Source organism: Lolium rigidum, chromosome 1, assembly GCF_022539505.1.
Source record: "Lolium rigidum isolate FL_2022 chromosome 1, APGP_CSIRO_Lrig_0.1, whole genome shotgun sequence".
NCBI lineage: Eukaryota > Viridiplantae > Streptophyta > Magnoliopsida > Poales > Poaceae > Lolium > Lolium rigidum.
Genome location: NC_061508.1, coordinates 196,038,640 through 196,048,555, shown reverse-complemented (window position 1 = coordinate 196,048,555; position 9,916 = coordinate 196,038,640). Strand labels below are relative to the sequence as shown.

Sequence of the window (9,916 nt, the reverse complement as noted above, 5' to 3'; positions counted from 1 at the left end):
TGCATATATATATATATATATAGGACGGGCATTTGATACGCACTAGTACCCGGGTGACCGCATCTAACACCACACAAACGCATCAAGATGGACCACCTTTCTTTTCCTCATATCTCATATCAATTTTACAAAATAAGTGCATGGCCTGCCATGGGTCAGCCCATTGCAAAAAAAATGGAAACAACACAGTCTGTATACTGCTTTTGGACTGCTCCTAGTCAGGTTCAAATTCAGTTTTGCAGAACACATTTCGAATCAGATTTCATGTAAAGGCAGTGAAAACAACAAAGTAGCTGTCAGCGTCCCGTCCTGGGCCTTCTGCACTTCTCTGCCAACGATGCACATGGGCCTGGCAGACAACCGATTCGAAATTTGAATCAATTAGGTACCCACCCGGTGCATTGGGCTTGGCAGTAGTGGAGAGGTACTTAACAGCCCATCTCCTGCCTGGGCTTTGACGTCAGATGAACAGAAATAGGAATTCGGTACCACACAGCAAACGTCCAGTGCTTTTAGCTTTCTGAACTTGATAGCCAGGCATTAGGTACCAGATATCTAAAGATTGGATTGTGCCTCACATCAACCTGGTAGGTGTTGCCTGCATAAAAAAACGACCCTTTTAGTTGTTTCCAATTTAATACAGTAAAAGCAAACGATTAAAGAATACTGAACTGTTTCAAAGAGACAAGGTTCACTCCAGGTACCAAATGATCTATACCCCAGTACTGAATATTGAAAAACATAACCACAACACAAAATGACATTCTTAGTTGTTTCCATCTAAATGAAGGACTTGCCAACAAACGAAGAATATTGAACTGTTACAAAGAGACAATGATCACCCCAGACTGAATGTTCTATACCTCAGTACTGAATGATGACAAGCATGACCACAAATGTGATCACAAACGTGCATGGTGGTATCATTTTTTCAAACATCCATACCAAAACTGGTTGTCTACATTTATGTATAGTTGTCAGCAGCACAGAGAGTTAAATATTTGAATACTTTCGAGGATCATGGCGGATCAAGTGGTCCTACGTTGTGAAGCCAAATGCGACACACCATTTGACTGGTAGAATGCACATGCTGGGAGGTACCACAAGACATCTGATTCGGTACCTACACCCAATACTTATTGAACCTGATACGTATATACGACTCAGCACCTTATAGCAAATTGTTAAGCACCCCCATAAATCTTAAGGCAAAAAATATGGTTTCAAAAAGTGGGCTCTAAGGTGCTGAATCATACGGGTGCATAGATAGTAAGTTGACCGCTAAAATCTAACAAATGTTGAATTTAGAGAAACTGGGATCAAGACTGGAACATGAATCAACAAATGTAAAATTTATCTGTAGGGTCAGGCATCACATTGTAACTTATCAAACACCAGGACATTCCAAAGTAGGAGACTACAAAGTGTTTTTAGCACGAGATAAACAGTTTGAAAGACTCACCTCGTTGGTCGTCCATGGTCATAGGCCACCATGATTCGGCATCCCGCTTTAACTGTTCAGCACCTCAAAGAAGCCTGTTAAGCACCCCCATACGATTCAGCACCTCGGATAAGCTTGTTAAGCACCTCATATGATTCAACACCCCGGAGAAGCTTATTAAGCACCTCATACGATTCAGCACCTCGGAGAAGCTTGTTAAGCACCTCATACGATTCAGCACCTCGGAGAAGCTTGTTAAGCACCTCATACATTCAGCACCTCGGAGAAGCTTGTTAAGCACCTTGGGTACTTAACCAGCAAAAAAATAAGAACACTGGTCAATTAGGACATACACCAAATCTGATGGAAAAATGGCAAGCTTGAATTTAAGAAATGACAATTCTATTTTCATAGATATTAAAAGAAGCACAAACAAGCGGATTCATCTAGCAACACGTCATAAGCAAAACACATCCGTCACCCCGGTTGAAAATCTTAAGTATCAAGACATAACAAGGCAACTGACAAGTACAAGGTCATAATGAATATAAACCATAGAAGAGCGCCTGATATGCTATGCAACATGATCTCGTACTCTGATTCAGCACTACAGTGAGGCAATATACAACCATAGTAATGCATAAACACTGATTCAGCACCACACAGAAACTTGTTAAGCACCCATATGATTCAGCACCACACAAAAGCTTGTTAAGCACCCATATGATTCAGCACCTCAGGGCACTTGTTAAGCACCCACATGAATCAGCACCTCAGAGTAGTTTCTCATACTAGATCTATGATACAGATTGTTCAGTATTAGAGAAACAAAACACTCCAATTCATGAATTAGCAAACAAAATTTTCCAGCCAAAAAGGGTGACACATGATCTCATGCAAAAGCAAATGCGCATGCAAATAAGTCCATGGCATTAAACCAGTGCGCCGTCATTAAATTCATCAAGCACCTTGTCCCAAAATGTTAAGTACTCATAAGTAGACTTGAAGATAGGTAATTTGTATTCACAACAGCATGGCCTGCATGCCCATCAAAAAGAAAGTAATTGTATTCACAAATGCATTTAGTGCACGAAACAGAGTAACCCATCTGTTGAAATTAATACTAAGGCACGACGTTTTGATTAATTTCATCCTACTAGAAAGCACCGTGCTAAAGTCCACCTCATCGGCACCTTGATGGGGATGACACACAAACAATATCCAGACCTTGGATCCCTCCAATCCCTTGCTTCAACTCTGCTTCTATCATCACCATCATAAACTTTCTTGTTGCAAGTTTGTTCGAAAAATATCCAGTGGATGTTAAATCTGTAAGCTCCATCTAAAAAAATAGAATGAAAAAATTAAACACTATTTTCTTGGTGCTATGTGTCAAATGCAACTGGTGCTGAATCATATGTTCGATAGGTAATTTGTTAAGCACCCTAGATTAAATGGTTCAGCACCCATTAGCAGTTAAGTACCTATCGAACTGCGGTAAGTACCTATCGAACACCATATCAGAATCTGGGTAAATACAAATGGCCAATCACAGTGTGTTTGAGTTTGCCAGCCCCAGAAAGTAATTGGGTAGTCGATTAGTACCTGGAGTTAAGTGGCAGAAATTAATTTCTAAAGACTTTCAGTTGTGCACTAGTGCCATTTGCTAATAGCATCGGAAACATGTAAAGGAAAGAGAAAAACTGGGTACTTGGTTATCTCAAACTGGGTACTGAATAATAACATGTAGTAGACATAGTTCAGCACCCTGCTTGAACTATCCCACTTTCCTGTGCATCGACGGTTAATCATGGACTCACTTAAAATATTTTCCAAGTAATTCTATTTATCTAGAAATTATTTCAGTCATCAAGCACCATCCAAACTTACTTTCAGTACCCATATTGCCCACAAAAACAACCCATGAATAGAGGTACTTGATTATCTCTATCTAGGTACTGAATAAGAACCTCAGAGTTATTTGTTAAGTACCCATGATATTCAAACATATGATTCAGCACCTCATAGTTATTTACCTCTAGTTTGTACACGGAAAAATCCAAGGCAAAGCCATGATTTTGAATCAGTACTTCAAGGTTAACGACTCAGTACCTAGGAAAAAAACTTGAAGCTTATGTTGCATTTGGTAATAGGAGAACGAGAGATATGAGTACATCTCGGAAACAAGATTGAACCAATGTGGGTTGCATGAGATAGCCAAAATTCTCATGCAAAAGTCAAACTACTAGTACCATAGACAACCATCTAAATTAGATTTTTTATTGGAAGGAACTATACCACGAGCTAATGTTAAGCACCCAAAAGGAAATATACATCTCAAGCATGTGTCAAATCTTGGGTGCATGGGATATACTGGGAGGCACCGCAAGTCATATGATTCGGTACCTGCACTACATTCATTACGTACCCAGAAGATACTTCGGAAAAAGGTACGACAATCGACGTGAATTTAGCGAGTTATCCCATTCGGTATCCCACAAATGGTCATTATCGTTCGGTACTTGTATACGATATGTTCAATATCATAAAAAATGTATGAAAATCAACGTGAATTTTTCAATTTACCACATCATAACTTATTAAGAGCGAAGGCTACAGAAAATGGGTAACATGCTGATCATATGTGTCTATAAAACTATTTATGTTTGTACAATTATCTATCATGGATAAACAAGCTGGACTGACAACTTTGTTTGCACAATTTTAAAAGAAGAAATCTAGTTGAAATGGTTATATTCCATTTGTCTTGTACATGTCATTAAGTACTAGAAGATCAATGATTCAGCACCTCAGAGCATCTTGTACAGGTCATTAAGTACTAGAAGAAATATGATTCAGCACCTCAGAGCATCTTGTTAAGCACCTAGTAAAGCATTCCATTTAGTACTAGCAAATTAACGAGTAGCCACCATTTAGTACTAAAACCAACTTCTTAAGCATGTCATATGATTCGATACCTCAAAGAAATTTGTTACCCCATCCATTCAGCACTTGGAAATAACTTGTCAAGCACCCAAGAATGTACAAGGACATTCAACACCTCACCAGGCATCGTTAAGCAGTTAGCTTCATTGGCATTAATTAAGAAATGATTCAGTACCTAGGTAAAGTTGAGAATTACTACGAGTTACCTAGGAAAATAAGGGTGACATAAGATTATACAAAGTGGAAATAAGTACTTCAAGATTTGATCAAGTACCTGCCACAGTTGACACCAAATGATTCAGCACCTCAGAGAAACTTGGTAAGCACCCATATGATTCAGCACCTCGGAGAATCTTGTTAAGCACCCCATATGATTCAGCACTTCAGAGAAAATTATTCAATATATACAGTTAGTCTTTAAGCTACATTTAAGGAGTGGCAGTTAGCTAAACATATTAAAATCTTAACAAAGGTTGCCCAATAAATGTTATACAGATCAAGTTTTTTGGGACCAACAATCATGATGGAATTTCAGCCCTATGTGTTTTTTTGGAAGCAAAGGTTGCCCAATATGATGTCTGATGATTCAAAATATAAAAGTACACCATACAGTAAATTATCCAGGTTGAAAACGGCAATTGTAGAATGAGAATAGACTCTGGTTGATAAAACGGCATGCTAATGCATCTGGCACTCCGGATGAAAATATTAAGCACCCAAAAGGAAATATACATCTCAAGCATAAGTGTCAAATCTAGGGTGCATGGGATAGACAAAATATCAATTCAGCACCGCACCATACCTCATTAAGTACTCATGATAATTGATATTAGTAAACAGTATAAAAGAGATCAGAGAAAGATTCCTTCCATGTATAAACCAAAAGAGAAATCTTGTACTAGTAGTACCACTATTCAGCACCTCATCACCATACCTCATTAAGTACTCATGATAATTGATATTAGTAAACAGTATAAAAGAGATCAGAGAAAGATTCCTTCCATGTATAAACCAAAAGAGAAATCTTGTACTAGTAGTACCACTATTCAGCACCTCAGAAACTTGTTAAGCACCCACATATGAATCAGCAACTCGAAGCAACTTTTAAGCACTCATATGATTTCAGCAACTCAAAGTAATTTGTTAGGCACCCATATGATTTGGCATCTCAAAGCAACTTGTTAAGACATGCATCAAGTAGGGTGCTTAATTAAAAATACCGCACCCCATACATATCATGGAAAAATGACCATACGAACAGGTCAAACAGAGTACCCAAGGATGCAAGAGAGATACACTACAATTCAGTCCATCCGCAGCCTATGTGCTACCATCAAAGACGAAGCGGCGGCCTGGGCTACAGCTGGTGCTAAGGGACCGAGAGACGTGCTTCCAACGACCTGGGATGTGCACTAATTTCCTAGCTGTAATAAACCCCTGTAACACCTCCTAGGAGGCTTGTAAACTTCTTCTATCTTTTCAATGAAATGAAAGGCAAAGAGTCCTTTGCGTTTTCTCGAAAAAAATTCAGTACCCTGCATTCAGTCATCAAGCACCTAATATTCAGCATCCCACAGAAATTTGAAAAGCATCCGTATAATTCAGCACCTCATGGCAACTAGATAAGCACATCAACTTTAAACCTCAGAGCAATTTGTAAATATTCCGTGCATATATTCCACTGCAAGTGCAAAGGTGCTTAATCTCAAAAAAAAATTGCTCGGAACCTCGCCTTGCAAAAGGAAATATATGATTCAGCACCTTAGACCAAGTTGTTAAGCACCCAGTTGATATACGAATAAATTTGAATCAGTACTTCAAGGTTAAGTTTGTGATGCATTTGGTAGGAAACACTAATTAGTGAACTAGCAAACAGTATAAAAGAGATCAAAGAAAGATTCCTTCCATGTATAAACCAAAAGAGAGACCTGTACTAGTAGTACTACTATTCAGCACCTTAAAGAAACTTGTTAAGTACCAAAAGATCAAACCGTCCGAGGTCAAGTACCAACTCAAATGATTCAGCACCTCAGAGATGTCCACAGCTAACAACGTCAACACCCAGGCCATGTCTAATTATTTTGGCTACCACATTATATTATTTGGCATTCAAATTATAGAAAAAAATATCAGCTGATTAACTAAATCAACATGATGGAGAAATAGTAGGCTCCTCAGGTAAAAGGTTAACAAAACGATGGGTACAGGATGCGAGTAATTATGCATAAGGCCTAATATCCGGCAGCTCGCACAAGCAACTGAAATAAACATTGCCGGAGCCGGGACACGATCATACCTAATTACCCACATCTCAGGAACAACACTGCACAGCCAATCATGATTGATTCAGCACCCCCCAGAATCTTGTTAAGAACCCATGCGATTCAGCACCTGGGAGCAACTTGGTAAGCACCACACGATTCAGCATCTCAAAGAAGCTTGTTAAGCACCCATATGAGGTGTACAAGTCACCATAGTGAGGTGTACAAGTCAGGAGTCAACTCTTTAGTGCATCCAGTACCCCTGTTCAATCTGCTAAGTACCTAAAAAGAGAAGATCGACAGTCCAGGACTTGATTCCATTCAGCGCCACACCATGCCTCATTAAGCACTCACCATGGACATTAAGAGGAAGATCGAGAGTCGCAAGCCTCAATGCACCAGGCCTCGTTAGGCACTAGGTTGAGCATGGTTAAGAAAAACAATTGAAGAAAAACACAAAGAGAAGGCAATCTCTTAAAGAAAAATAAGATATAAGCACTGAATCTTAAAGCAAACTGGTAACTAAAAGAATCAAGATATTTACAAAACGGCATGCCCGGTGTTCGCAAGTCCAAGGTCAAACTAAGTAATCGGCACCGCACCTTAACCCATTAAGCACCCGGAGTTAATTAAGCCAATGATTCAGTACTAAAAAAACCAATGATTCAGAACTTGCCAGAAAATGCAGGAAACTAGAATCAAGGCCACATCCAACGACTAGAAGTAGGTCCGCGTACCATGGATGATAAAATAATTTACCTAGAAGGAGGCCATCGTGTGTACTTTATAGGAAGGGCCACGGATAAGAGCAATGCATAAGCAAAGAAGAAAACAATGGAAAGTTTAAACACAGGTTGCAGCCCTGGCCCGGCCATTGCCCAACAGATGCTATGTATCTAATATCTACTGAACACTAATGATTCAGTACCTCAGAGAAATTTGCTAAGCACCCAATTGATAAACTAAATAAATCCAAGGCAACAGGCTATAAGATGCTCATTACTGAATTGCGAAAACCAGAATGAAGAAAACTGCAAATAAGTGTATGAAGGCGTTATTTCAACAAGACCTTGCAAGAATTTCTGAGTATTCTAGTATGTTAAGAAGGCAACACCATTCTTATGGTCTCGAAAAAAATCAGACATTTGCACGATTCAATATACTACCTATATTTGTGAAACAAAAAGAAGTATCCTGCCATTTTGAACCTAACAATGATCAATTTTCGTATATAGATTAGCATACATGACCTACATAACCAATGGTAGCAGTACACGGTATTCCATCTGGCAATACAAAAGAAAACCATCCGACCAAACAAAACTAATGCATAGAAGTTCAGTTAATGCATTACATATCTAGTGTTTCAATCACTTCTGCTTGAATGGAAGCAAAGTGCAGCTAACTAATGTCTATCAGGACCACCACTGCCTAGAAGATTATTGTCCTTCCAGACTATCGTTCCATGCAGTTGTACAGTTGTGTTGTACATTCATGCATGGATTGGAGCTAATAACTTCATATTCTATATAAATAGAATGCAGTGCTTTTGTTAGTGCCACATAATATTGCAAGAAGAAGCAACCAATCAATGCGTGGATGAATCCAAATATCAGCAATTCATTTACTCACTTCGTCACCAGAACTGAACTTCAGCTAGGGGCTTGAAACAACAAATACAGCAATCAAAAGCACTGAAGCACCACTCTACTGTTGACTACATGGTGAGCACTCGTTATACAAAACATAAGGAGTACCATAAATCTGTAGATAACTTAAGTTCTAAAGCTAGAGTGTTAAGCACAGGTCTGTTACTCCATACAAAAAAAGGCTTTAGCCCAAAAAAACACTATCCACATAACTGACGGAAACAACGAGTTCATCCGACTATGCCGGCGCGGGGTTGTTGCGTCTAGAACATATGATGGACTGCCACCGTTCTGATCTTGGATGGCACCATTTACAACAAAAAAAATTATTGGGACCTCATGGTTAAATACTTGCACGCTCTTGTTCAACTGATCAACTCCTTAAGCACTACTCAAAACCACACACACCCCGGAACATCAAATCTCCCTCTATGCACCTTGACAACGCATCAGCCCACGCTCTATGATGATCATATAGAGATGAAAGAATCTGAAAATGCACCGCTGCAGCTAAAAAACCCATCTAAAAATCATGCAGAGCATGAATATAAAAAACGCAAATCTATATCTAGCAATGCTCCGGTCTCTTGACTTAATTTGACTAGCTAATCTAGCAGCAACTGCATTCAAACCATCCCTCTCACCAATGGCGTCGGCCAACTCACGCCGGGCGACTTCCAACTTGTGCTCCAGCAGTTGGATCCTCCACTTCGATTCGGTCCTGGAAACTCGCATCTCCCCCTGCAAGGCGGCTGTGCTCATCCTTATAAAAGCATTGACAAAGTCCATGAGCCGTTCCTCCCAGATCCAAGTGTAACACTGCATCGAGCACCAAAAAAGACAATATTTACAGAACATTAAATTGTGCTTTGCAACAAAAATGTATGATATGCAGCTCAGCTCTGACGACTCTGTCACTTACCGAATCTGATCTACACTTGAAGAAACTCCTGCCTCTGCTTGCTTCCTTATTAGAGGTGAATCTCGCCGCAGGCACGCGGCAAGAACACTGCAGGCGCGGGCGTCCTTGCTCGTACGACCCGGAGGAGGTCGTATACCCCCGCCGCTCGCATCGGACGCAGTCCCTTCCATGCTGGCCGTGAACTGCGGTGGAGAGGGGGGGAGTGGGCGTGAACTGCGGCGAGGAGGACTCAGAGCGACGGACCCAGGTGGGCGGGGGGGGGGGGGGAGGGGTGTGGGGAGATGCGGCCGCGCCGAGCGCCCACCTCCGCGCGGTGACACGAGGAGCTCTGGCTAGCCCCCGGCCACAGTCGCACACACTTTCCCCGTCGGCGAGCAGCGGCAGAGACGGAGGGGAGAGCACGCGGTGACACGCCGCGGATGCAACGTCGCGTGGCCGTGGCAGATCGTCCCGGAGCTGGAGAATCCGGCCGGGGAGCGGCGATGCGCCGGAACGAGCTTAAACTGGCCGGGGCATCGACGATTGTCGCAATCGTTGCTGGTGAATGGTGGCGGAGCAGTGGACGGGGAGGATGGATCTGGCCGGAGAAATCGCTCGGGGTAAGTTTGTACTGGCCGGGGGGTGGATTTTATCGTGGGCGACGGTGAGTGGGGCGAGGATGTGGCGGTCCATGCCTGTCTCTATTAACAGGTACTGT

At 41.2% G+C, this 9,916-nt stretch overlaps 2 long non-coding RNA genes across 8 annotated transcripts; both read right to left on the bottom strand.

Annotated features, from left to right (window-relative positions):
• Positions 1-113: 113 nt before the first annotated feature.
• Positions 114-3,958, bottom strand: LOC124687405. 4 transcript variants are annotated; one of them, XR_006998212.1, is made up of 5 exons: positions 3,870-3,958; positions 3,478-3,553; positions 2,635-2,783; positions 1,463-1,750; positions 114-598 (listed from the first exon to the last, which is right to left on the bottom strand). It is a non-coding gene; the product is annotated as an uncharacterized LOC124687405 (long non-coding RNA). The 4 variants fall into 4 exon arrangements; XR_006998211.1 differs by having other exon boundaries at positions 2,669-2,783; XR_006998210.1 differs by having other exon boundaries at positions 1,463-2,783.
• Positions 3,959-4,180: 222 nt separating this feature from the next.
• On the bottom strand, positions 4,181-9,350 carry LOC124687389. Of its 4 annotated transcripts, XR_006998207.1 has the most exons (5): positions 9,220-9,350; positions 7,003-9,116; positions 6,684-6,930; positions 4,662-4,768; positions 4,181-4,562 (listed from the first exon to the last, which is right to left on the bottom strand). It is a non-coding gene; the product is annotated as an uncharacterized LOC124687389 (long non-coding RNA). The 4 variants fall into 4 exon arrangements; XR_006998205.1 differs by having other exon boundaries at positions 4,662-4,809; positions 6,684-9,116; XR_006998199.1 differs by having other exon boundaries at positions 6,684-9,116.
• Positions 9,351-9,916: the final 566 nt, after the last annotated feature.